The 27,563-nt window shown below is 44.2% G+C and overlaps 2 protein-coding genes across 53 annotated transcripts in view; one reads left to right on the forward strand and one right to left on the reverse strand.

Moving 5' to 3' along the window:
* LOC118364896 (junction plakoglobin-like) overlaps positions 1–14,779 on the reverse strand; it is a 30,011-nt gene extending 15,232 nt beyond the window's left edge. For all 4 annotated transcript variants that reach the window (XM_052490449.1, XM_035746697.2, XM_052490447.1 and 1 more), the window contains exon 1: positions 14,613–14,779. The gene's annotated coding sequence lies outside the window, so the exon portion shown is untranslated. The remainder of the gene's footprint in view (positions 1–14,612) is intronic.
* An 8,629-nt stretch (positions 14,780–23,408) lies between these two features.
* Positions 23,409–27,563, forward strand: part of LOC118364898 (trafficking kinesin-binding protein 1-like) — a 47,192-nt gene continuing 43,037 nt past the window's right edge. For all 49 annotated transcript variants that reach the window (XM_052490480.1, XM_052490491.1, XM_052490461.1 and 46 more), the window contains exons 1-2: positions 23,409–23,544; positions 25,561–25,720. The gene's annotated coding sequence lies outside the window, so the exon portion shown is untranslated. The remainder of the gene's footprint in view (positions 23,545–25,560; positions 25,721–27,563) is intronic.

Raw genomic sequence — 27,563 nt, forward strand, 5'->3', positions numbered from 1 at the left:
GGGTATATGCAACAGTTTGGGCCGCCTGGCTCGTTGCGAGCTAATTTGCAAGAATTTTACATAATTATGACCAAAAAAATTTAAGGTTGTGCAATGTAACAGAAGTATTTCACTGAAAGAAGAGTTTTGTTTTCAAAATGATAGTTTACAGATTTGACCATATTGATGACCAAAGGCTCGTACTTCTATGATTTGACAGAGCAGTCTGACTGAGCAGTGGTAGGCGGCAGCAGGCTCGTATGTATTCATTCAAACTTTACTGTGTTTGCCAGCAGCTCTTAGCAATGCTTGCTTCACAGCGCTGTTTATGACTTCAAGCCTAACAACTCCTGAGATTAGGCTGGCAATACTAAAGAGCCTTTTAGAACATCCAATAGTCAAAGGTATTTGAAATTACAAATGGTGTAGAGAGAAATAGTCGACGCGTCATAATTCCTATAATAACTACAACTTAAGACTTCTTAACTGGGAATATTGAACCACCGGCTTTCATGTTTTCATGTTTTGAGCAAGGAACTAGAACATTAGCTTTTTTACATGGCACATATTGCACTTTTACTTTCTTCAACACTGTTTTTGCATTATTTAAACCTAATTGAGCATGTTTCATTATTTATTTGAGACTAAATAGATTTTATTTATGTATTATATTATGTTAAAATAAATGTTCATTGAGTATTGTTGTAATTGTCATTGTTAAATTATATATACATACACCCCCACACACGGCCAAAATTTAGACAATGACAAATATGAATTTTCACAAAGTTTGCTGCTTCAGTGTCTTTAGATATTTTTTGTCAGATGTTACTATGGAAGACTGAAGTATAATTACAAGCATTTCATAAGTGTCAAAGCTTTTATTGACATTTACATGAAGTTGATGCAAAGAGTCAATATTTGCAGTGTTGACCCTTCTTTTTCCAAGACCTCTGCAATCCGCCCTGGCATGCTGTCAATTAACTTCTGGGCACACATCCTGACTGATGGCAGCCCATTCTTGCATAATCAATGCTTGTCAGAATGTCAGAATTTGTGGGGTTTTGTTTGTTCACCCGCGGATTGCGGATTGACCACAAATTCTCAATGGGAATAAGGTCTGGGGAGTTTCCTGGCCATGGACCCAAAATATCTATTTTTTTTTTGTTCCACGAGCCACTTAGTTATCACTTTTGCCTTATTGCAAGATGCTCCATCATGCTGGAAAAGGCATTGTTCGTCACCAAAACTGTCCCTGGATGGTTGGGAGAAGTTGCTCTCGGAGGATGTGTTGGTACCATTCTTTATTCATGGCTGTGTTCTTAGGCAAAATTGTGAGTGAGCCCACTCCCTTGGCTTTTTTCTAGATGCCCCAAACAATCGGACAGGGGATTCAGAGGAAAATGACTTTACCCCAGTCCTCGGCAGTCCAATCCCTGTACCTTTTGTAGAATATCAGTCTGTCCCTGATGTTTTTCCTGGAGAGAAGTGGCTTCTTTGCTGCCCTTCTTGACACCAGGCCATCCTCAAAAAGTCTTCACCTCACTATGCGTGCAGATGCACTCACACCTGCCTGCTGCCATTCCTGAGCAAGCTCTGTACTGGTGGTGCCCCGATCCCGCAGCTGAATCAACTTTAGGAGACGATCCTGGCGCTTGCTGGACTTTCTTGGGTGCCCTGAAGCGTACTTCACAACAATTGAATCGCTCTCCTTGAAGTTCTTGATGATCCGATAAATGTTTGATTTAGGTGCAAACTTACTGGCAGCAATATCCTTGCCTGTGAAGCCCTTTTTGTGCAAAGCACGCGTTTCCTTGCAGGTGACCATGTTTGACAGAGGAAGAACAATGATTCCAAGCACCACCCTCCTTTTTAAGCTTCCAGTCTGTTATTCGAACTCAATCAGCATGACAGAGGGATCTACTTGTCAACAAGCACACCTGTGTTAACGAGAGAATCACTGACATGTCAGCTGGTCCTTTTGTGGCAGGGCTGAAATGCAGTGGAAATGTTTTTTGAGATTCAGGTAATTTGCATGACAACGAGGGACTCTGCAATTAATTGCAATTCATCTGATCACTCTTCATAACATTATGGAGTATATGCAAATTGCCATCATACAAACTGAGGCAGCAGACAGCAGAAAATTAATATTTGTGTCATTCTCAAAACCTATGGCCACAACTGTAAATATTTTTTAAAATGGTCCTCCAATAATCGGTATCGACATTGAAAAATCATAATCGGTCGACCTCTAATCCTGACTGGTTGCATTACAGCCTGGTACGGCAATAGCTCGGCCTCCGACCGCAAGGCACTACAGAGGGTAGTGCGTACAGCCCGTACATCACTGGGGCTACGCTGGCTGCCACCCAGGACTTCTACACCAGGCGGTGTCAGAGGAAGGCCCTAAAAATGATCAAAGACCCCAGCCACCCCAGTCATAGGCTGTTCTCTCTACTACCGCATGGCAAGCGGTACCGGAGTGCCAAGTCTAGGACAAAAAGGCTTCAACAGTTTTTACCCCCAAGCCATAAGACTCCTGAACGGGTAATCAAATGGCTACCCGGGCTATTTGCATTGCATAGTCACTTTAACCATATCCCCCCCCCCGCCAACCGCCAACCCCTCTTTACACTACAGCTACTCTCTGTTCATCATATATGCATAGTCACTTTAACCATATCTACATGTACATACTACCTCAATCAGCCTGACTAACCGGTGTCTGTGTGTAGCCTCGCTACTTTTATAGCCTCACTACTGTTTTTCACTGTTGTTTTTATTTCTTTACTTACCTATTGTTCACCTAACACCTTTTTTGCATTATTGGTTAGAGCCTGTAAGTAAGTATTTCACTGTAAGGTCTGCACCTGCTGTATTCAGCTCACGTGACAAATAAAGTTTTGATTTGAACCCCACTATTGTTCTTCCTTAGCCACTGGGATAGTTTGGAGGATTCTGATCTTGGGTCAGTTTTGCATTTCCCCCACTAATGGTTAAGGTTAGGATTGGGGGAGGGGAATCTAACTCTAGAGCATTCTGGACTGATGGTCTGGCCTTCCAGGAAGCACAACACAATGAGGGCAGGAATGTCTTGACTGTCAGAGAGCCCCCAGTAGACGAGAGTAAAAGAGCGAGATGAATGCGGTTTGGCGCCAATCGCTCGAATCCTGGTGTGATATTCCACACTCGCCCCGTACATTTAGCCTCGTTCAACACACTTTCCCGCTGCGAACATCAACCAAAATAGTCCTGAGCTGAAAACGCTGTTTCACCCTCTCGCTCTAACCCTCCCCTCCTCTCAGACAAACAGGTCTTAGCTATTGTCATACATCCAAACCATCCCTTCCTGACTAAACGGGCTCACACAGACGTTGTGTCAGTGGATGCTTAACTAGGTTCCACAGACGGTGTGAATACTGCTCATCATCTCCAGCCTCCACTCACAGGCATGTCAGACTGGGGAGTGTCCTCATAACCCTGGCAAGTTGTGTGTGTGTGTGTGTGTGTGTGTGTGTGTGTGTGTGTGTGTTTTTGGCTCCTATCTGGCAAAACACACCCATGCGCTGGAGAGTATAAATCTTAGCATTGCTACATTTAAATTGGAACCTCTTGTTTATTTGACCATTATTTTAACAGGTAAGTTGACTGAGAACACATTCTCATTTACAGCTCTTTACAGCCCCATCCATTTATACACCGACTTGAATCAAACCCTATCCATTCATTATTTATTTATTTATTATTTCACCTTTATTTAACCAGGTAGGCAAGTTGAGAACAAGTTCTCATTTACAATTGCGACCTGGCCAAGATAAAGCAAAGCAGTTCGACACATACGACACAGAGTTACACATGGAGTAAAAGAAACATACAGTCAATAATACAGTATAAACAAGTCTATATACGATGTGAGCAAATGAGGTGAGATAAGGGAGGTAAAGGCAAAAAAAGGCCATGGTGGCAAAGTAAATACAATATAGCAAGTAAAACACTGGAATGGTAGATTTGCAGTGGAAGAATGTGCAAAGTAGAAATAAAAATAATGGGGTGCAAAGGAGCAAAATAAATAAAATAAATATGGCAGGGAAAGAGGTAGTTGTTTGGGCTAAATTATAGTTGGGCTATGTTATAGTTGGGCTATGTACAGGTGCAGTAATCTGTGAGCTGCTCTGACAGCTGGTGCTTAAAGCTAGTGAGGGAGATAAGTGTTTCCAGTTTCAGAGATTTTTGTAGTTCGTTCCAGTCATTGGCAGCAGAGAACTGGAAGGAGAGGCGGCCAAAGAAAGAATTGGTTTTGGGGGTGACCAGAGAGATATACCTGCTGGAGCGCGTGCTACAGGTGGGTGATGCTATGGTGACCAGCGAGCTGAGATAAGAGGGGACTTTACCTAGCAGGGTCTTGTAGATGACATGGAGCCAGTGGGTTTGGCGACGAGTATGAAGTGAGGGCCAGCCAACGAGAGCGTACAGGTCGCAATGGTGGGTAGTATATGGGGCTTTGGTGACAAAATGGATTGCACGGAGATAGACTGCATCCAATTTGTTGAGTAGGGTATTGGAGGCTATTTTGTAAATGACATCGCCGAAGTCGAGGATTGGTAGGATGGTCAGTTTTACAAGGGTATGTTTGGCAGCATGAGTGAAGGATGCTTTGTTGCGAAATAGGAAGCCAATTCTAGATTTAATTTTGGATTGGAGATGTTTGATGTGGGTCTGGAAGGAGAGTTTACAGTCTAACCAGACACCTAGGTATTTGTAGTTGTCCACATATTCTAAGTTAGAGCCGTCCAGAGTAGTGATGTTGGACAGGCGGGCAGGTGCAGGCAGCGACCGGTTGAAGAGCATGCATTTAGTTTTACTTGTATTCAGAGCAATTGGAGGCCAGGGAAGGAGAGTTGTATGGCATTGAAGCTTGCCTGGAGGGTTGTTAACACAGTGTCCAAAGAAGGGCCAGAAGTATACACTGACTTGAATCACAAATGGCTATTAGCTTAAGCCTTGACACACTAAAAGAGATCCAGCGGACCTGGTTTACCAAGATAAGGTTGACTAAACCAGGCTAGCCTAAGCTACACCCCAAAAGGAACAAAGAGGATAAATGACAGAGTGGAAGAACCCCAGATCTAAGGAGATAAAAAAAAGAGGCTTCAATCTGTTTCAAAAGCCTGATGGGGAAACAAAACAGTGGTGGAGGTGTGGCTAGAGGCATCATAGAACCTTCACAGTCTAAAACCATTGTGGGTCTCGAAAGCCATACATCTACATCTGAGAGCAGCGATACAGCGTGCAGAATTGATTTCTGGTCTCGTAGACAGAGGTTTGTTTTCTTGATCCTGGCCACATGTGCTGCTAAACCAGAGGTAGACTTGTTCCACAGACAGCCATAAGAGACAGAGGGATCAAGAGACAAAAGACAGCTGTGACAGAGTGTGTGTGTGTGGGGGGTAGACAGATCAAGCAGATTTAAGTCCCATTAACCACACATCTGTAAAGCTACGTTCACTATATGTGTATAAGGCGGACCTGCCTCCCCCCACCAATGCACACACATCAACACGTACACGCTGGGGGAACTGGGTTAGCGAGATTAAGAGACTTTCCGTCCAAACCTACTTCCTGTTTCCCGGGATAAATAACTGAGAAACTGGTAAATCATTTCTAAGAACAGCATGATGTGAAACAGAACTGTTCCATTGATAGTGTCATGTCTAAATCGGTCTTCTCTACAGACTTTTCTGCATGATCAATCAACACTCAGGCCGGTGACAGACGGCGCATTTTATGGAGAGCAATACTCACCGGCCCTCCGCTGGCTTCTCCCCTTAACTCTTGTGGAGTCCCGGGGAAAGCTAGACTAGAACGTATTATGTTTGTGGACGAAGAGGGATGCAAGCGTGCTCTTGTTTGCTGAATGTTAAATGCAATGGCAATAGACTACAGCAGTTATTTATTCAGACCCATAGCCATTCAATCTCGGCGAAGAGAAGCGAAATCCGTCTGCATCTTATTCTCGTATGTCATTACAATGAAGGACAACGAAACATTTTATTTAACTGATGTGAGCAAGGAAGAAATTAAGCCACGAGAGGTAATACACCCATTACTCACGTCGTACAACATTAAGGGAAATATTATGAAAGGTAGGCTAATGAGTCAGCCTACTAATTATGCAAATGTAAAATAGGCCATAGGGGTAAGGATGGCGATTATTTAAAATACTCTTAAATGAGTTAGGGTTTCAGGTGATTTCAGAAAAGATGGACGGGGACTCTGCTGTCCTAGCTTCAGGGGGGTGGCTGGTTCTGCCATTGGGGTGCCAGGACAGAGACGAGCTTGGTCCTGCGGAGTCATAGCTGTTTGGGGTTGCTGAGAAATGCCGGGTTACCCAGGAGAAAAGTCATTTATTCTCGGGATGGAACATTTGTAAAAGACCCCCCCCCCCCAAAACCTCCACATCCCTGCCAATTCTCTAAATAGATTTGCAGCTCCACTGCTAAGAGGCCATGGTCAGTAAGTGCTCCCTAGACACAGTTCACACACAGCTGTGTGACCCCTGTGTGTGTCTGGTAGGTGGTTTTGGTCCAGCTAGCCTGCTGAGAGAAAGCTTAAACCCCGCCAGGACCCGCTCACCACCACCTCCCCCTCTTATTCACACTCACCCATCACTTTGTCCACTGTGGGACTACTGGAAGAAATAGGGGTTAATTGGCCAACTGTGGAGTATAAAAACCGACACGGGAGGATGTGCAGCCGTGTGGAGCGTGATGCTAATCGATCGACTGTGTGCGCTACAGGAAGTTGTGGTTATTCCACGGTCAGACCAGGCTATGACTCAGCAGCACCTGGGGTCTGGATTGTTGTTTCCCCAGTCAGAGGGATAGGCTCAACGACATTTGCTACACAGAGATAATTGTTTCCAGAGTAGATACAACCACATCAAAAACTAGGTTGGGACAATATCTAGTTACAGTTATCAGTCAAACCTGAAGGTGCAGGAAACTATCTGTGAATGTTCACTTAGAAGACTGAAAAGATTTGGCATGGGGTCCCCACATCCTCAAAACGTTACACAGCTGCACCATTGAGAGCATCCTGTCCGGTTGCATCAGTGCCTGGTATAGCAGCTGTTTGGCATCCGACCATAAAGTGCAACAGAGGGTAGTGCGTATGGCCCAGTACATCACTGGAGCCAAGTTTCCTGCCATCCAGGACCCATATACAAGGCAGTGTCAGAGGAAGGCCCAAAAAATTGTCAAAGACTCCAGTCACCCATGTCATAGACTGTTCTCTCTGCTACAGCACGGCAAGCGGTACCAGAGCACCAAGTCTAGTTCCAAAAGGCTCCTTAACAGATTCTACCCCCAAGCCATTAGACAAGATAAGAACAATCAAACTATACTAAACCCAAACTATTTTTATTGACACCACCCTCCCCCTTTTTGTTTTTACACTGCTGCTACTCGCTGATTATTATCTACACAGTCACTTTACCCCTACCTACATGTACAAATTACCTCGACTAACCTGTACCTCCGCACATTACTTAGTACCGGTACCCCCTGTATACAGCCTCATTAGTTATTTTATAATATCAAGTCAAAGCCTCATTGTTCTTTAGTTTATTTAGTAAATATTTTCTTAACCAATAGCACAGTTAAGAAAATGGAGTTAAGGGGCTTGTAAGGAAGAATTTCACGGTAAGGTCAACATCTGCCGTATTCGGAGCATGTGACAAATAAAATGTGACTTGAGGTTAGAGCCCAGGTTGTGAGTTCGATCCCCGGCCGAGTGTGACCAAAGACTGCAAAAATGGGACCTGATGAGTGTCTGATTTGCACTCAGCACTAAGGAGATAGATTAGAGGTAAGGCCCTGCGATAGACCAGCATCCTGTCCAGAGGGTTCACTCATCTACGATAACCGATCATTTCAATAAGCATTTTTCTACGTCTGGCCACGCTTTCCACCTGGCTACCCTTATCCCGGCCAACAGCTCTGCACCCCCTGCAGCAACTTGCCCAAAATCTGGATCCCTACAATCAGCTGGGCTAGACAATGGACCCTCTCTAAAATGAACCGCCAAAATTGTTGCAACCCCTATTAGCCTGCTCAACCTCTTGTTTCGTCTGAGATCCTCAAAGATTGGAAATCTGCCGCAGTCACCCCCCTCTTCAAAGGGGGAGACACTAGACCCAACCTGTTATAGACCTATATCCATCCTGCCCTGCCTTTCTAAAATCTTTGAAAGCCAAGTTAACAATCAGATCACTGACCATTTCAAATCCCACCGTACCTTCTCCACTATGCAATCTGGTTTCCGAGCTGGTCATGGGTGCACCTCAGCCACGCTCACGGTCCTAAACGATATCATAACCGCCATCGATAAAAGACAGTACTGTGCAGCCATCTTCATCGACATGGCCAAGGCTTGACTGTGTCAAATAACCGCATTCTTATCGGCAGACTCAATAGCCTTGGTTTCTCAAATGACTGCCTCACCTGGTTCACCAACTACTTGTCAGATAGAGTTCAGTTAGTCAAATCGGGGAGCCTGTTGTCCGGACCTCTGGCAGTCTCTATGGCAGTCTCAGGGTTCATTTCTCGGGCCGACTCTTTTGTCTGTATATATCCATGATGTCGCTCTTGCTGCTGGTGAATCTCTGATCCACATCTACGCAGATGACACCATGCTGTATACATCTGGCCCTCCTTTGGACAAACCTCCAAACAAGCTTCAATGCCATACAACACTCCTTTAGTGGCCTCCCAACTGCTTTTAAATGAAAGTAAAACTAAATGCTTGCTCTTCAACCGATTGCTGCCCACACCCGCCCGCCCGACTAGCATCACTACTCTGGACGGTTCTGACTTAGAATATGTGGACAACTACAAATACCTAGGTGTCTGGTTTGACTGTAAACATCCCCAAAGCCAACACCCCCTTTGGTCGCCGTTCCTTCCAGTTCCCTGCTGCCAATGCCTGGAACGAATTGCATTTCTTTAAAAAATAAAAATAAATAAAAAAGGCACTGAAGCTGGAGACAAATGTCCCTCTCTAAGCATCAGCTGTCAGAGCAGCGTACCGATCACTGTACACAGCCAATCTGTAAATAGCGCTCTATCGCCTTTACCTCCCTAATCTTCATTTGCACACACACTGTACATAGATTTTTCTATTGTGTTATTGACTGTACGTTTATGTGTAACTCTGTGTTGTGGTTTTTGTCGCACTGCTTTGCTTTATCTTGGCCAGGTCGCAGTTGTAAATGAGAACTTGTTCTCAACTGACCTACCTGGTTAAATAAAGGTGAAATACATTTTCAAAAATCAACTCACAGGCTCCTGTCCTACCAGTTGTTCCAGCTACTTTCTTACAGTCCATTTATCAGTCCACCGATAACAGCCAGTTGATGGAACTCCCCTCTCGGCTCCACTAGCATACCAAACCCCCACTACAGTCAGGCACATTGAAAGGCTTAAGTACACAAAGCAGGGCCCTGCTGGCAGGATCGCATGTGAAACAGAGCGCAAGCACACATTCTCCAACTTGAAAAGAGGGGACGATATCGGATTCTATGAACATCCACGTCTAAGAGAACCCGCGTGTCAAAGACATTTTACGTCTGTTTATAATATGCTTTCAAGAGTCAAAGCATGAAGCCTCTCGGACTTTCAAATTGAGGATTAGGGCCTAGTCTTGAATTTTAGAGTTTGGCTTACTGGACTTGACGAAATGATTCATTACCACCCTAGCTAAATACAGTGACAGCAGTAGAAAACAGTGGACAGTTCCAAGACGGTAACAGCATGGTTTTACATTACAGCAGCTACATGGTGTCATTAGCAGTGATTCATCGGGAGAAACGCAAAGCCTTAGCTAATGTTATTGTGTTAATTGACATAGCTTGGAAAACAGCCTGGAAAACAGCTAGCAGTCAACTGGCAAATAAAAAGAAACGATGACTTGCAAGTCATTCAACAAGTTAATGTAGGTTCTATTTGACCGTGTAACACAATAATGTCTAACCAGTCTAACTGTCTAAATAATCATTCTAATTAGGTTTCGATCAGTAGATGTGTCGAAAGTGTATCACACCAGACCAGAGGGCATACAGTTGCCACAGACTGGGACGAGCTAGTTGGGTAATTCATGTTTACCCCCTGTACGCTCCTCGCACTAGGAATTATAGGAGGTCAGTGTTGTCTCGTCCGAGGTGTGGAAGTGCAGAGTTGGATCAGATTACACAGAGAAGGGAAGCAGGGAAGGAAGAAAGTGTGTAGCGGTAGAACTAGGCCTTCGTGTCTGCGTGGCTTCTCTGATGTAACAACGGCAGTGTGTTTCCCCCGTCTCCATTGTTATAGAGCCCTCAAACGCAACTCTGGACCCGAAGCCAGTTCCACTACCCCCCTCCATTGTTCCCCTCTAACCAAGGACCGATTTAGACCTGGGACACCAGGTGTGCGCAATTAATTATCAGGTAGAACGGAGAACCAGCAGGCTCCGGCTCTTGTAGGGAGTAACGGGAGGCTGTGTTGTCACTGCAAGGAAGGACGATGCTGCATGAACTCTGATGTAACATGCTGGGCTGTTGTCCACAATTACTCTGTATGGAGGAAGAATGGACAAGGAGGCTTGTGTCACAATATCTAGGGTGAATGGGAGCACGTCAATGGGAGTGAATGGAAATAAGTATTTTTATAGTGAACTCTGTTTCTCAGTGCTTGAGGGGACTATACAAGAGTTTTTGCACAGAGCAACTAGAATGGATGTCGTCTGTCATGGTCTGGACAGCGAGGTTCGCTTGGTCTAAAGCCCTCCTTTAGGGTTAGTAGGGAGGCTTCGCCTGCTGCAGCGTGGATACTGGATATATGCATGGCTGTACTGGTGAGCATTGAGGCGATACGACAGATGATGAATATTTCAGAAAGATCAGAGGCGGGAGGGGAGGCTAGGGAGAGCGGGGAGGATTCAATTTGAGAGGACGCGAAAATAATACCCCCCCCCCCAGAAGAAGTTAGTCTAACTAAGCCTGTACCAGACATCTTTGGAGGGGAAGCTGGAGTATTTGCATTTACCTGAAGTGTTTATGCTTCCACTTAAACAAAAAATGTTCTTCGTGTAAACCGTGACCAACACAAAAGACGACTGAAGCACGGAGGGAAGAATTACAAATAACCTTTTTCTTTCCTTCCTTGGTGTAGTGAGGTTATTGTGAGGCGTTGCTTCCATAAAGGCCACCTACACGCCACACGTCAATCCTCGCAACAGACACTTTACATCTGTGTGTGAATTATAGTCACTCCTCTAGAGGAGGCTGATGATTCTCTTCGCTGATACGGGGCTAGCGTTGCTTTTCCACCACACCCGCACTTCCTCCCTTCTCCTCTGCCTGCTCATTGGAGTGCAATTAAACGGATGAGTAGGAAGTGGGAGATGAGAGAGCAGGGTGAAGAGGGACACCACGGCAACGACGAGGAGTAATCATCCAAGTCGACTTACTGAGAAGCACTGCCGAGTGTAGGCTAAACGAACCTGCCCAACTGTAAAACCTGTGTTTAAGTCACCCATGGATTCAGGAATCCAGTCCACTCCAGTCCCTCCCTTCTTGTGAAACTGTGTCAGGAATGAAAGAGAAAAAAAGATCAAAAGGTAATATATTCATAAAAGAAACAGACAGTAATGGATGCAGTTATTTCCAGCATGCCGTCAGCAGATGTGGCCTGGTGGTTTATGAAGAGCTGTCTGATAGGAGCCGACTTGAAAATAATACAGTTGGCAGAGTAGTACCAGACTTCCAGAGCACCGAGTGATGGGGAGAAACGGTTGTTAGGCCTCCCTGGGAAAAAAAATGTATTGAGTGAATAACTCATATTCATGATGGTAATAGGAGCACAGCTGTGTTGGTCGCCTGGGCGATGCCAGCTTGGATGGAGTCTTTCATATCGTGCCACCTCTGCCACTCCATTGATGACTGGCTTCCAAGACGCTTTGGGCCTCTTTTGCGTGCTTCAATCATAGCATTCTCCAAGTTAGAGGCTCAGGCGTCAGACCTACCTGCTGTTTTGCATATCATATCTTCTGTTCTGCCCTTGTGTAAATGTCCTTGACATTTGCAACAGCCGTCCAATACGGAAGTCGCCTTAGTCTGGGGATAACATATCAAAAGATAGTGATTTTTGTCTTTGTTCTATGCCAATCTTTTTTTAAATGGTGGCAAAAGGGGAGGGTAGAAGTCAGAGTAAATCTGCTTTGGGTTGATAACAGCATTGTCTGAGAAGAGATCTTAAGCCCCTGTCCGGTTGATTTAACCCTTCGGAGATTAGGCCGCTATCGCCCCACCTCCTCTTTAACCCCAGATAGAAGACGAGTCCACATCATGGCTGACCAGAAAAATGATCCCAATCTTCCACCCCCATATGTAGCCTACGCAAACACGCTCAACCTGGATACACACATTGGCACCGAGGCCTGGTCCCACGCGTGGTCCGATTAGGTTCTGCGGCGTAACGGAGCTCTCTGTGGTGCTCAGGCGCCGCCAGGGAGGGAGGGCATGGGGTGAGGAGAGAGACTGAAGTCAAGGTGAGGGAGGAGAATTAGGCAAGGAAGGGTCACATTTGAGAAGTGGCAAACGTGGGACCAAGTTAGAGACGCATGGAACAAGACAGCATGATGGGGGGAATAAGATAGGAAGGAAAAGAAAGACGAGGACAATATTGTTGGACAATATCAAGGAATTAAGCAAGGGGGAGGATTAGCGCCAGTATGACCCCCCCCCCCCCTTGTTTCTGGTCGTTGGAATGGCATGATCATGACTGGTGTGGGAGGAGGGAGCTCTCCATTTTGACAGACATCTGTCCAGCTCTAATGCCAGGCTGTGCCATGTCAAATATGACTTGGACAATTTTAAAAGTTGGTCTTGGGAGTCTTTGAAAAGACTAAACCGCGTAAGATGAGCGAACGAGATAATGTTATTTCGGGTTGCATGTTGAAAGTGGATTTACCTGTGAAATAAAATGAGAGGATCTGTGCTCTGTTATCGCAGTGGCATAGAGTGGGGTAGTAAAGCTCCTGTAACTAATGGCATATGGTTCCCTTTGGTCAAGGATGAAGTATGAAGCAACAGAGGTTCACTGGTATGGATAATGTCATCAGCCTGAACACCTGGTTTGTGTCCAATGGGCCTTGATCAAAAGTAGTAGTGCACTATATAGGGAATAGGGTGCCAATTGGGACAAAGACCTGGACATTACTGGCACTGGTTCCCTTCTGGATCTGAACTGCCCTAAAAGAGAATGTATTGTAGGTGTGAAGGTCTTGTAAGGACATTTTGGTATCAATGCCTCATTGTTGATCAGTATTATTCATCCTAACCCATGATGCATGTATGAACCATGCAGGCACTCATCATGTCATGCCCCACCCCCAACTCACTGGGGTTGTCAAAGCCCCCAGCAGAACCCTTGAATAGAGATTACATACCAGGGGCTCCCGAGTGGCGCAGTGGTCTAAGTGCAAGAGGTGCCACTACAGTCCCTGGTTCAAATCCAAGCCGTATCACACCCGGCTGTGATTGGGAGTCCAATAGGGCGGCGCACAATTGGCCCAGTGTCGTCCGGGTTTGGGCATCATTGTAAATAAGAATTTGTTCTTAACCGACTTGCCTAGTTAAAAATACAAAATAAATTAAATGCTGTATGGCCTTCTGTATGACATAACTTTAGCCCCAACTAGGGGGGCAGTGGATTTGACAATGGATAATATAATAATAATAATATATGCCATTTAGCTGACGCTTTTATCCAAAGCGACTTACAGTCATGTGTGCATACATTCTACGTATGGGTGGTCCCGGGAATCGAACCCACTACCCTGGCGTTACAAGCGCCATGCTCTACCAACTGAGCCACAGAAGGACCACATGAGGGGATGGATGAGGGGTAGACAAACTTTGATCGTCTCTCACTCTCTGCTGTGTACTGTCACACCACGAATGACTTTCAGCTCTATTCTACTGACGGATAAAGGAAACCGGACACTGCTCTTGTTAGTATCACTGATCTTTAATAAGCTTTACTCTATTGAAATGTGCATGATGTTAAGTTGATCAATAATAGTTTGCCCCAAGAAAATGTTGGCACAGCTATTTGGCAGGAACAGAGTTGGACAAAACCTTGTAGCGGCAAACTAAAAACATTTGCTCTTAATCAGGCAGGAAGGAGTAAACAGTTTGTTGCATAACGTTTTGTAACAGAGGAAACGTTTTGCAACGGTATCGGCGTAATGAATACACCCACGATAACTAAATGTCCGACTTTAACGACGTTTGGGTGGCGACTAGACACTTGACAATAGGAAAGGAACATTACGCTATTCTGCCATCAAGTTCAGAGACAAATACAAAAATTGACGGGAGACAGAATGTCAGAGACAGGCTACATTGTATCCAGACCGGGAAGAACATGTATGGAACGCTGGAGAATCGTGTTTCCAGTTTAGAGACAAGCGCAACACAGGAATGGAGAAACTGTGACTATCCTATCTCACTCGACTCACTTGACACGAATTTACTCTCTCTCCGAAGATTGTCAATACACGGGAATGTGACAATAAATACAGATCTTTCTTACCTGTCAAAATACAATAAATTGTTTCGAATATTCCAAAGTCTACTCAGGTCCACAAACAGACTTTACCAACGATATACTTTGTCCTCTCTGCCTCACCTCAACTGCGGTAGGATGATACTCAGAACAATGAGTAAAAAGCCTAACACCAGCGACTCCGCCTCTCTTACCATAGTGTTGTCGACCCGACCCGACCCCACCCTTCACTTCTCCACAATTCGGAATGTAAACGCAATTGGCCAGAACAAAACAAATGTGGCGTTACTTGGGTCTATACAGTAATATGAATATTAATGTTGTTTCCCAAACGTATTTTCGGTCAACTACATTCTTAAAACATGGTTGTTTGTTTTCGAATTTACAACGAAGGATAAAATGTTAGTGGGTAGCATGGCCTGCTCACACACAGGGCATTAGTCTACCTGTGTGAGAAAGTAGACCACAGAACGGCCACACCTTGGGCTACGTCATGAAACTTGCCAAGACAGAAAGGTGAGTCACATGGGTAGACTAGCTTTTATGTCGCGAAGTGGTGGCATAAAATCGTATCACATTTGTATAGAGAAGACAGCCCACAGCGGTGGAAAAAGTAAAGACACCTTAATAGAAAAATACTAAAGTAAAAGTGAAAGGCAGCCAGTTAAATCACTACTTGAGTAAAGTCTACAAGTTTAGATATACTTAAGAATTCAAAGTAAAACTATAAATAATGTAAAATTCCTTATATTAAGCAAACCAGACGCCACCATTTTTGTTTGTTTTTAAAAATGGATTTACGGATAGCCTGGGCACACTCCAACACTCAGACGTAATTTACAAACAAAGCATGCGTGTGTCGTGAGTCCGTCAGATCAGAGGCAGTAGGGATGACAAGGGAGGTTACCTTGATAAGTGCATGAATTTGACAATTTCCCTGTCCTGCTATGTATTTAAAAATGTAACTGGTACTTTTGGGTTTCAGGGAAAATGTATGGAGTAAAAAGTACATTATTTTCTTTAAGAATGTAATGAAGTCATAGTAAAAGTTGTCAGAAATATAAATAGTGAAGTAAAGTACAAATGCCCCAAAAAGCTACTTAAGTAGTACTTTAAAGTATTTTACTTAAGTACTTTACACCACTGCGCACAAATACACTCCACAAACGTCTGTGACTTTCACCATGGAGACAGCCCATACAAATACACTCATACAAACCACAAACATCTGTGACATTCACCATGGATTTAATGTAACCAGGCACTTTTGCTTTGTTTTTATTGTCAGCTTTTTCTGTTTTTTTCCCCAGAGGAAAATCACACAGACTTCATCCAAGACCGTAAGGATGGGGTGTTGTTGCCGCTAGACACCCATCTAAGGTCATGAGCTAGGGAGAAGGAGAAAGCGCAAGAGACCAGATAAATCTGGATCCATAATTTTAACTCACATTCACGCTCTCTTTCGTCTTTTTGAAGAAAAAAAACTTTCTCAGTGGGCACGGAGATAGTTTTAGTAAGTTGTGGATAACAATTCAAAGTGACATCCTGCATGGTTAGGAGTCTCGAAAGGATAGAGTATTCGGTTACGTAAGGAAAGTGACAGAGAGAAGGTGAGCATGTGGAAAGTGTTTCTCTCTCTCCAATGCTGTATGACAGACTGAAATAGGTCAGTCCATATCCTGCCTCAGGGTGTATTGTTGTCAGGCTAGCAGCTAGCTGTCCATTGTGACAGCCATATTCTATACCCCTAGCCTGGATGAGACAGGGGCCAGGGCCGGTGGCACGGCATATTGGGTCAGTGCTGCTGATTATATAGGCCATGCCTCTGGGTGTAAAAGCATGTGTGTGGTTGACAGACAAATGTCTGAAAGCATTAGGGCTAATTGACACTTCTCGTCACAAGCTTATTTACTTTGTGTCTGTGTTGCCTAGCCTACTCTTAGTAAATTGCCGTTGTGAGTGAACCTATTAGAACCTAACATGTAAACCTATTAGGAAGAATGTATCGACAAATTTCTGGTCAGGAAACCTGCAATTTCTCCCAAAGTTGAGATCTGGCTTGACTGGTCCATTCGTGAATCAAAACTTAGACTTTGGCTCAAGAGTTCACATGATTGTTCATATCACAAGAACTCACTTTGAATTCATTCTGATGCTGTGTAACACAATTACAATTGTGTATTACAATAATAAAATGCCCTTCATTTGTTTCAAATCAGTTCGATATCATTAACTCTGCTAAGCTTTCTTTACAGATGACTGGATATTGTGGATAAGTGGCCGTAGGATTTTCAGTGAGATGAATGGTCCTATTGTTTAAACACTGCATGCCTTGTCCTTGAATATTAGCCAGGAGGAATTAAAGTGTGGGGTTCATGTGGGTTTCTGACTCTGTCTTGCCACCTGTTTTGGGGCCTTCAAAGACGGGTATTGACTCTTTGTTAAAATGTGACCATTGAGGTAGAGTTTCAAAAGATTTTCTCCAGAATCAAAAACAGAACATCCATTTGGTTTTCTTGTATGGGCAAGCATAACACACCCTGTTCCTCTCTCCCTTTTCTCTCTCTCTCTCTCTCTCTCTCTCTCTCTCTCTCTCTCTCTCTCTCTCTCTCTCTCTCTCTCTCTTTTCTTGCGTACACACACACACACACACACACACGCATGCACACACACACACACACACACACCACAATGCCTCCTTCTACGCGATATCACAGATGTATTCATTGGCTTGTAACTGCTCTGAACTTTCTACACAGGGGGTCATCTGAACATTCTGATGACTGCATTTGGGTGCCAGTGACCAATCAGCCCTCTCTGACCTCAAAGCAAATGGACCAATGAATCTCAGTGTATATGACTGAGTCAGTCTTTCACTCCAAGGTCATGGCTGGCTGATATGATGTCCTGCCTCACAATACTCCACTGTCTCTGCTTTTACACCCGACAGGAAATGGCCCCATTGTCCTTGGGAGAGGATGAGGCCGCCAATCCAGGACCGGACCAGCCCCATCGGCTCACTGGCTGGATTGATGGAGAGTGTTGTAAATTATTAATGGCTGTTTCCCCAATGTGAGACACTGTAGTCTTGTGTTTAATGTGGAAGAATGGACAGTGGGAAGCAATATAGGATCTCACCCCACAAGACAGAATTAGACTACTCTGCTACATTAAAACATGTTCAAGTGATTATAGTGTAGAGAGGTTCAAGTACCAATGATTTTTTGGGTGGATTAATATGGATAATAATATTGTCTATAAATCGGATTGTTTAACATGCAACAGCTATGACAGAGTACGTGTGATAAATCTATAATGTCCTTTTTGACTCAGTTGGTAGAGCATGTTGCTTGTAAAGCCAGGGCAGTGGGGTTGATCCCAGTGCCAACCATATGTAAAATGTATGCATGCATGACTGTTGCTTTGGATAAAAGCATCTGCTAAATGGCATATTATACACTTCTCAAAAAAATAAAGGGAACACTAAAATAACTCATCCTAGATCTGAATGAATGAAATCTTTTTATTAACTACTTTTTTCTTTACATAGTTGAATGTGCTGACAACAAAATCACACAAAAATTATCAATGGAAATCAAATTGATCAACCCATGGAGGTCTGGATTTGGAGTCACACTCAAAATTAATGTGGAAAACCACACTACAGGCTGATCCAACTTTGATGTAATGTCCTTAAAACAAGTCAAAATGAGGCTCTGTAGTGTGTGTGGCCTCCACGTGCCTGTATGACCTCCCTGCAACGCCTGGGCATGCTCCTGATGAGGTGGCGGATGGTCTCCTGAGGGATCTCCTCCCAGCCCTGGACGAAAGCATTCGCCAACTCCTGGACAGTCTGTGGTGGATGGAGCGAGACATGATGTCCCAGATGTGCTCAATTGGATTCAGGTCTGGGGAACGGGCGGGCCAGTCCATAGTATCAATGCCTACCTCTTGCAGGAACTGCTGACACACTCCAGCCACATGAGGTCTAGCATTGTCTTGCATTAGGAGGAACCCAGCGCCAACCGCACCAGCATATTTGTTCTCACAAAGGGTCTGAGGATCTCATCTCAGTACCAAATGGCAGTCAGGCTACCTCTCGCCATGACTGACCCACCGCCAAACCGGTCATGCTGGAGGATGTTGCAGGCAGCAGAACGTTCTCCATGGCGTCTCCAGACTGTCACGTCTGTCACATGCTCAGTGTGAACCTGCTTTCATCTGTGAAGAGCACAGGGCGCCAGTGGCGAATTTGCCAATCTTGGTGTTCTCTGGCAAATGCCAAACGTCCTGCACGGTGTTGGGCTGTAAGCACAACCCCCACCTGTGGACGTCGGGCCCTCATACCACCCTCATGGAGTCTGTTTCTGACCGCTTGAGCAGACACATGCACATTTGTGGCCTGCTGGAGGTCATTTTGCAGGTCTCTGGCAGTGCTCCTCCTTGCACAAAGGCGGAGGTAGGCGGTCCTGCTGCTGGGTTGTTGCCCTCCTACGTCTTCCTCCATGTCTCCTGATGTACTGGCCTGTCTCCTGGTAGCGACTCCATGCTCTGGACACTACGCTGACAGACACAGCAAACCTTCTTGCCACAGCTCGCATTGATGTGCCATCCTGGATGAGCTGCACTACCTGAGCCACTTGTGTGGGTTGTAGACTCCATCTCATGCTACCACTAGAGTGAAAGCACCGCCAGCATTCAAAAGTGACTAAAACATCAGCCAGGAAGCATAGGAACTAAGAAGTGGCCTGTAGTCACCACCTGCAGAACCACTCCTTTATTGGGGGTGTCTTGCTAATTGCCTATAATTTCCACCTGTTGTCTATATATATATATATATATATATATATAGAGTGTACAAAACATTAAGGACACCAGCTCTTCCCCTAACATAGACTATCCAGGTGAAAGCTATGATCACTTATTGAAGTCACTTGTTCAATCAACTTCAATCAGTGTAGATGAAGGGGAGGAGACAGGTTAAAGAAAGATTTTTAAGACTTGAGACAATTGAGATATGGATTATGTATGTTTGCCATTCAGAGGGTAAATGGGCAAGACAAAAAAAATCTCATTGCCTTTGAACGGGGTATAGTAGTAGGTGCCAGGTGCACTGGTTTGTGTCAAGAACGGCAATGCTGCTGGGTTTTTCACTGTAGCTAATGGTAAGTTTCCCGTGTGTATCAAGAATAGTCAATGCATTGCTTTGTGTTTTTACTGTACATTTCTGTACATGACTTTAGCCACTAGAGGTAGACAGTAGCCTACGCATCAAAACACTGCACATTCAAATACTGCTTTACTCCATATATCAGCGCCGCCGTGTGTGTGTCAGTGGAGGCTGCTGAGAGGAGGACGACTCATAATGGCTGGAATGGAGTCGATGGAATGGTATCAAACACAACAAACACGTGGTTTCCATGTGGTTCATACCAATCCATTGACTCCATTCCAGCCATTATAAGGCGTCCTCCCCTCAGCGTCCTCCCCACTGGTGTGTGTGTGTGTGTGTGTGTGTGTGTGTGTGTGTGTGTGTGTGTGTGTGTGTGTGTGTGTGTGTGTGTGTGTGTGTGTGTGTGTGTGTGTGTGTGTGTGTGTGTGTGTGTGTGTGTGTGTGTGTTGTTTAGGGTCAGATGGATTAAAATAGTCTATCATTTGTCGCTCCAACTCAGTGTAGGCATCTTAAGGAGTGTGGGAGAATCTAGATATAGAGTAGGAGAGAGATGAAGCCCATCTTTAGAATGGGAGAAACATCAAGCCCATAAGTGTTCCTGCTGTTTTGGGAGGAGTGGTACAATTGCATAGCAAATGGGTCTTTTACAAATTTCTCACAATATATATCTGTACCCATTTGTACCCTTGAATGTGATTAAATCCTTCCAATCTTATATTTTAAAAATAAGTATGAATATAACCAAAAATAATATCTAAGAAAGTCAATAAACAGCATCATATCAAATCATCAAATCAAATCCAATTTTATTTGTCACATACACATGGTTAGCAGATGTTAATGCGAGTGTAGCGAAATGCTTGTGCTTCTAGTTCCCGACAATGCAGTGATAACCAACAAGTAATCTAACTAACAATTCCAAAACTACTGTCTTATACACAGTGTAAGGGGATAAAGAATATGTACATAAGGATATATGAATGAGTACAGGGCAGCATACAGTAGATGGTATCGAGTACAGTATATACATAAGAGATGAGTATGTAGACAAAGTAAACAAAGTGGCATAGTTAAAGTGGCTAGTGATACATGTATTACATAAGGATGCAGTCGATGATATAGAGTACAGTATATACATATGCATATGAGATGAATAATGTAGGGTAAGTAACATTATATAAGGTACCATTGTTTAAAGTGGCTAGTGATATATTTACATCATTTCCCATCAATTCCCATTATTAAAGTGGCTGGAGTTGGGTCAGTGTCAATGTCAGTGGGTTGGCAGCAGCCACTCAATGTTAGTGGTGGCTGTTTAACAGTCTGATGGCCTTGAGATAGAAGCTGTTTTTCAGTCTCTCGGTCCCAGCTTTGATGCACCTGTACTGACCTCGCCTTCTGGATGATAGCGGGGTGAACAGGCAGTGGCTCGGGTGGTTGATGTCCTTGATGATCTTTATGGCCTTCCTGTAACATCGGGTGGTGTAGGTGTCCTGGAGGGCAGGTAGTTTGCCCCCGGTGATGCGTTGTGCAGACCTCACTACCCTCTGGAAAGCCTTACGGTTGAGGGCGGAGCAGTTGCCGTACCAGGCGGTGATACAGCCCGCCAGGATGCTCTCGATTGTGCATCTGTAGAAGTTTGTGAATGCTTTTGGTGACAAGCCGAATTTCTTCAGCCTCCTGAGGTTGAAGAGGTGCTGCTGCGCCTTCTCCACGACGCTGTCAGTGTGAGTGGACCAATTCAGTTTGTCTGTGATGTGTATGCCGAGGAACTTAAAACTTTCTACCCTCTCCACTACTGTTCCATCGATGTGGATAGGGGGGTGTTCCCTCTGCTGTTTCCTGAAGTCCACAATCATCTCCTTAGTTTTGTTGACGTTGAGTGTGAGGTTATTTTCCTGACACCACACTCCGAGGGCCCTCACCTCCTCCCTGTAGGCCGTCTCGTCGTTGTTGGTAATCAAGCCTACCACTGTTGTGTCGTCCGCAAACTTGATGATTGAGTTGGAGGCGTGCGTGGCCACGCAGTCGTGGGTGAACAGGGAGTACAGGAGAGGGCTCAGAACGCACCCTTGTGGGGCCCCGTGTTGAGGATCAGCGGGGAGGAGATGTTGTTGCCTACCCTCACCACCTGGGGCGGCCCGTCAGGAAGTCCAGTACCCAGTTGCACAGGGCGGGGTCGAGACCTAGGGTCTCGAGCTTGATGACGAGCTTGGAGGGTACTATGGTGTTGAATGCCGAGCTGTAGTCGATGAACAGCATTCTCACATAGGTATTCCTCTTGTCCAGGTGGGTTAGGGCAGTGTGCAGTGTGGTTGAGATTGCATCGTCTGTGGACCTATTTGGGCGGTAAGCAAATTGGAGTGGGTCTAGGGTGTCAGGTAGGGTGGAGGTGATATGGTCCTTGACTAGTCTCTCAAAGCACTTCATGATGACGGAAGTGAGTGCTACGGGCGGTAGTCGTTTAGCTCAGTTACCTTAGCTTTCTTGGGAACAGGAACAATGGTGGCCCTCTTGAAGCATGTGGGAACAGCAGACTGGTATAGGGATTGATTGAATATGTCCGTAAACACACCGGCCAGCTGGTCTGCGCATGCTCTGAGGGCGCGGCTGGGGATGCCGTCTGGGCCTGCAGCCTTGCGAGGGTTAACACGTTTAAATGTCTTACTCACCTCGGCTGCAGTGAAGGAGAGACCGCATGTTTTCGTTGCAGGCCGTGTCAGTGGCACTGTATTGTCCTCAAAGTGGGCAAAAAAGTTATTTAGTCTGCCTGGGAGCAAGACATCCTGGTCCGTGACTGGGCTGGGTTTCTTCTTGTAGTCCGTGATTGACTGTAGACCCTGCCACATGCCTCTTGTGTCTGAGCCGTTGAATTGAGATTCTACTTTGTCTCTGTACTGAGGCTTAGCTTGTTTAATAGCCTTGCGGAGGGAATAGCTGCACTGTTTGTATTCGGTCATGTTACCAGACACCTTGCCCTGATTAAAAGCAGTGGTTTGCGCTTTCAGTTTCACGTGAATGCTGCCATCAATCCACGGTTTCTGGTTAAGGAATGTTTTTATCGTTGCTTTATCGTTGCTATGGGAACGACATCTTCAACGCACGTTCTAATGAACTCGCACACCGAATCAGCATATTCATGTCATATAGGAAGAAGGTCAAGCTTATTCATAATTCCCATGCTTGTAATCTGCAGCATTCAGGTTGACTGTCTCCTTTAACCACTAGATGAATGCCTGATATGTCAGATATAGTATCATCAAAATGATCCATGGAGCAGCAGGACATGACTAAAATACATTTCATGTGACCGCTGGTTTGGACTGCCCCTATTTTGAACATGGCTGGGCTGCAAACTGCAGGGGCACTTTTTAGGTGTTGTGACACTGTCCTCAACTGGGTTGCTTTTCTATAATATTTTTTTGTCTCTTGAAATCAAACAACATGGTCTGTGTGTACATCATATATTTACATTTGGGACACATTCTGAACACATTGACATTTGTAATACATACAATTTCACAAAATATTTGTCAGATTTGCGCATGAATGCGGAATTGTTGTGGTGTTCATCATGTCTGTTACTGTTCCTGGGGGCCACTGGTTCAAAGTATTCTAGCTAAGCAAGGAGGTTACACGTGAAACTACATGTGCCATAATGCTTCGCTTCCAAGATGACCAAATACAGACGGACCCAGCGCTTTGACAGATCGAAGTCCGGAGGAAAAGTTCCTGTCAAGTTTAGCCGACAAAACGACCTTGAAGAACTTGGGTAAAAGCAAATGCGTAAGTCTCTATAAACTTGTTAACTTGTTTATCTCATCTCTGTTGATAGTTGTATTTCGGTATTTATCTTCTTCTAAACAAAGGAAAGGGTGACCAACTTGATGAAGCGATGTTTCCATAGGCTCACACAGGGTGGGATCAAATGGTAGGATCCCTGTCCCTTTTGTTGTCCGTGGAAATGCAAAACGCCTGTGCTCTTTGCCAATGTTCTCAAAATAAACACTTTATTTGCCTCAATGAAGAAGGGAAAATGAACACATTGTACACGACTGTCACCATTTTTCAGTTGCAGCATAGTGAAGGAATTATCAGCAGAAAAGACGAAGGGAGATGTAACGTTAGCTGGTCAACTGGAAAATTGGCTGAGGCAGATCAGATCGTATCACGACAACAGTATCTAATATTTGTTAGGCCTAATTGACAATTGAATCGCACCCATCCGGTTGCCGACAATTCAAGTCGATAATTAACGTTTCCTTTTTACCCCAAACATTACATTTTTTTAGTTCACATGTAATTGATTCATAGTGGACGAATAAATCACAACGGGATATAGGCAGAGGGCAGATAAATATTGACTAGGATAGTCTATAAACAGGACTGGTCATGTTTCTGTTTGCCACATTGTTACTGTTTGCGACACCATTTTTGCAACAATGTTTCAAACAAACAGTAACGTTGGTCTTTGAAAATCCCCTGCCGGTGTAACTATAGTGGGCTACAATTTGATGGGTACAGTCCATGTGTCCTGTAGCGGTGCTTCCCTACCAGTAAATGTGGTCATGTGGCCATATTTTGAAAAAAAAACGTGTTTATCAAAATAGGTGTATATGACCCTATTCTATCATCGACTGCATTTTGATCTTGTTAAACAACTGATGTTGGTCCTTGGAACCATCCAACACCACCCTTGACACTGACGATACCAACCCTACATATTGATGGGTGTTTGGAATATACTATAGCACCTCGATACAGATACAATCAAAAAAGTCACTGTATGTCAGAACCAGTCACCTCACTCTTTGAACGTCATTGTCACTGTAGCCTAGGCTGGCTGTATCCTGTTGTAATTAGCTCGGGGACACAACAGGAGGTGGTGCTCTCACCACAATGTTTGATGACTGAATAGAAATGCCCTTATATGGCAGCCCTTATTACTCAGAGCTGTAATTTAGAACATGCCTTTTCTAAGTTGTGATACTTTTCCATAAAGAGCCTGACAGTTCATGACCAGACAACTGGTTTAGAGTCTGTGCCAAATAATGACGCCTCTGTGTTCACAGATCTATGATGTATTCATGCATTTCATATTCAGTGCCTTTCTTTTATTGAGCATAGTCTGGTGTTGCCCTACCAAATGCCATCAGCATGTAGCCGAAGTGTCCTAGTTTTCCGGTTAGTTTAATTGTCAAACTACAATGGATAATTGTTTCTAAAAGCTATAAGCCGGATTTAGAGAGCATTTTGGGACCAAACAACAGGAGCTAAGTTTATCTTCTGACTGTTGGTTGCACGTCACCGGTTTGATTATGACCCGATTTGAGCATTATTGATTGTTAATCAGTTATCTTCTACTTTTTAGAAAAACACATTCATTATAATAGCTGTAGGTATGTTGAACTGTAGCGTAATAAACGAGTGCCTGAGTAAGACATTTGATTTGGCTAGTGTACGGCTGTGTGTAAAGCAGAAAGTGAGATGTCTGATTTGACTGACGCAAATGAATGGCTCTGACCAGAGCACCAGACTGAGCCATATAGTATGACAGAGAGAGAGGGGAGAGGGAATTCCTTGCCTGCAGCTGCAATACAACAGCGTGTACAAGTGCTGACTCACAGACTGTCTTCCACTCTCATTCTCTCTCCCTCTCACACACACACACAATCTCTTTGTCTGTCACACACACCCTCTCTCGCTGTCCCTCCCCCACCTCTCTCTCCATTATAACCCCACCTCCTCCTGCCTTCCCTCCCTCCCTCCCTCCCTCCCTCTCCCTCTCTCTCTCCCTCTCAGCCAGGACACCACACTGGATGAGGGCTAAAGGTAGCTGACAGGAGAAGCAGCAGCTGTAGAGGCCATTGGTTTTTGACTCGGGCTCACTCACTCTCAAGGAGAGACTGTCCTAGCAACTGCACCTGCGTCCAATCAATGCAAGGATACTCCTAGCAGCACGGTAAGTAACTGTCATTTACAACAGTAAGTGTTATACTCAGTTAGTCAATAAAGCTAATAACCTAATGTCATCAGCGTTATCAGCATGCCGTCTCTGTGTCTATTGCTGCTGTAGTTAGCCTCTGACTCGGTTTGCGTTCGTTATCCCTGAGAGAGCCGGCACGGAGGACTTCTGTGTTCGTTCTTCTCCCCTCCCTGCAACTTTGTAATGTCAATACATTCGGGGCAGACTAAACAAATTGACTGCAAACTAGAGAAGTGTGTGTGTGTGTGTGTGTGTGTGTGTGTGTGTGTGTGTGTGTGTGTGTGTGTGTGTGTGTGTGTTTCAGAGTGCTTTCAGTCGAATGAAAACATTGCAAACATTGACCAGAAGCACAGTAAAGAGGTCTGTTATTTTGAAGATCATAGAGGTTCACTTCATAGCTGATGTATTGTGTCATCGTTTGTGTATTGTTGGCCTTAGCTAGGCTGTGTAAGAGCCCGTCATAAGGCCTGTAGGCCTGTTGAACCACAGTACTTGTAAGATGGGGCTAACCTATACTAAGGTGAAATATTTCACTAACTGATGCTGTGGTTGTACTTTATCAACTGTTTAGATGTTATTATGATGGTATGGTTTATCTATCCTAATGTTGTGACTATGTTATTATAACGGCATGAGTTAGCTAATGTTGTGACTATGTTATTATAACGGCATGAGTTAGCTAATGTTGTGACTATGTTATTATAACGGCATGAGTTAGCTAATGTTGTGACTATGTTATTATAACGGCATGAGTTAGCTAATGTTGTGACTATGTTATTATAACGCCATGAGTTAGCTAATGTTGTGACTATGTTATTATAACGCCATGAGTTAGCTAATGTTGTGACTATAATAATGTTGTGACTATGTTATTATAACGCCATGAGTTAGCTAATGTTGTGACTATGTTAGCTAATGTTGTGACTATGTTATTATAGTTAGCTAATGTTGTGACTATGTTATTATAACGCCATGAGTTAGCTAATGTTGTGACATGTTATTATAACGTTAGCTAATGTTGTGACTATGTTATTATAACGCCATGAGTTAGCTAATGTTGTGACTATGTTATTATAACGCCATGAGTTAGCTAATGTTGTGACTGTTATTATAACGCCATGAGTTAGCTAATGTTGTGACTATGTTATTATAACGGCATGAGTTAGCTAATGTTGTGACTATGTTATTATAACGGCATGCGTTAGCTAATGTTGTGACTATGTTATTATAACGACATGAGTTAGCTAATGTTGTGACTATGTTATTATAACGGCATGAGTTAGCTAATGTTGTGACTATGTTATTATAGTGACATGAATTAGCTAATGTTGTGACTGTACAGGTGCATGTCACCTGTTCTCTTTCCTTGGAAGGCCTATATAGAAAATATTCAATATATAGAAGTGTAGGGAAATATGTGTCTGGTGTGTGAGAGGGCAAATGTCTGAAAGGATTTATTGCTTACCTGGCGTGGTATGACTGACAAACAACTGAAGGAGCTTTTGGCCAGACAGAGCAGATGTGGATGGCAGCCATTGCAAATCAAATCAAATCAAATCCAATTTTATTTGTCACATACACATGGTTAGCAGATGTTAATGCGAGTGTAGCGAAATGCTTGTGCTTCTAGTTCCGACAATGCAGTAATAACCAACAAGTAATCTAACTAACAATTCCAAAACTACTGTCTTATACACAGTGTAAGGGGATAAAGAATATGTACATAAAGATATATGAATGAGTGATGGTACAGAGCAGCATAGGCAAGATACAGTAGATGGTATCGAGTACAGTATATACATATGAGATGTGTATGTAA

Source organism: Oncorhynchus keta, chromosome 32 (genome assembly GCF_023373465.1).
Source record: "Oncorhynchus keta strain PuntledgeMale-10-30-2019 chromosome 32, Oket_V2, whole genome shotgun sequence".
Classification (NCBI taxonomy): domain Eukaryota; kingdom Metazoa; phylum Chordata; class Actinopteri; order Salmoniformes; family Salmonidae; genus Oncorhynchus; species Oncorhynchus keta.